The sequence below is a fragment of the Gavialis gangeticus genome, unplaced genomic scaffold, assembly GCF_001723915.1.
Source record: "Gavialis gangeticus isolate Ggan-Ray unplaced genomic scaffold, GavGan_comp1, whole genome shotgun sequence".
In the NCBI taxonomy this organism is placed as follows: Eukaryota; Metazoa; Chordata; order Crocodylia; family Gavialidae; genus Gavialis; species Gavialis gangeticus.
Genome location: NW_017728992.1, coordinates 45,748,793 through 45,750,147, shown reverse-complemented (window position 1 = coordinate 45,750,147; position 1,355 = coordinate 45,748,793).

Genomic DNA, 1,355 nt, shown 5'->3' with positions numbered 1-1,355 from the left:
TGTGTGTGTCTTCGCGTCCAAGCGTCTGCAGTCGGTGCACTGGAATGTGTGTGTATAGGAGCTGCCCTCCGTGTGCCTGTGTGCGCGTTTGTGTACACGTCCGAACATGTGCAAGGGGTGTTCAAGAATGTGTTAGTGTAAATAGTAATATGAGCTTCCCTCCGTGTGCCTGTGGGTGTGTGCGTACACGTCCAAAAGTGTGCAATGGATGTGCTGGACTATATGTGTATGTGTGTGTGCACATCCGGAAACGTGCAAGGGAGTGTACAGGAATGTGTGTGAGTGTATATATAATAATATGAGCTTCCTTCCGTGTGCCTCTGTGTATGTGTGCGCGTGTACACATCCAAAAGTGTGCAAAAGATTACTGGAATGTGTGTGTGTGTGTGTGTTCACATCCGACCATGTGAAAGGGAGTGTACAGGAATGGGTGTGTGAGTGTAAATAATAATATGAGTTGCCCTCCGCGTGCCTGTGTGTGTGTGTGTGTGTGTGTGTGTGTGTGTACACGTCCGAATGTGTGCAATGGAGGTCCTGGAGTGTGTGTGTGTAGTAATCCATGTGCCTGTGCGTGGAGGAGCAGGGAGCCGCGCGTGGCCTCGCGCGTGTGGCCCGTCCCGGGACCGCAGGTCCCCGCAGAGCCGCCGCCGCTGCAGGTTTCCCCCCTTTCTCCATTCAGTCCCCGGCGCTGCCTCCCCATTGGGCGCCGGGCCGGGGCGGGGCGGGGCGTCGGAGCCTGCGGAGAGGGAGAGGGGGAGAAAAAAAGGCGAGCTGTAAGTGCGTAAAAAAGTTCCTGCCTCGGTGACGGATGCTCAAAAGTTCAGAAGTTTTTTCCAATGCTTCCCCGAGCAGCCTGCGACTGAGAGAGAGACTGAAAAGAGAGGGAGAGAGAGGGAGAGAGAGAGGGAGAGTTCTCCCGGGGAGATCAGGAAGGTGGATATTCTTTTTTTCTTCTCCCTTAAGAAAAGAAAAAAGCAAGCACCCACCCCTTTTGCTTTTGTCCCCTCCTTTGCAGACAGCTCGTGGCAGATCCCCGCGGAACCGGGCGCTGGGAGTGCGGGAGCCTCCTCGCCCAGGCGCTGTTTTGTTTGGTGCTGTGTTTTTGTTGTTGTTTTTGCTGCTTTTTGTGTTTTTTGTTGTTGTTTTTTCTCCTCTCCGCCGAGTGCATCTCTCTCCAGACCGAGCCGCCGCTCTATATGATCCTTGCGATTGTGATTTCTATCCCTCTGCTTTTTGATCGCTGCGCCTGGGAGTTGCTTTCTCCGCCGCGGCTCCGAGGGCCCGGCCCGGCTGCTTTTTTGGCCCCGGCCGCTCGCCTCGTCCCCCGCGGCGCGGGGCCGCCCTCGCCGGCGCGG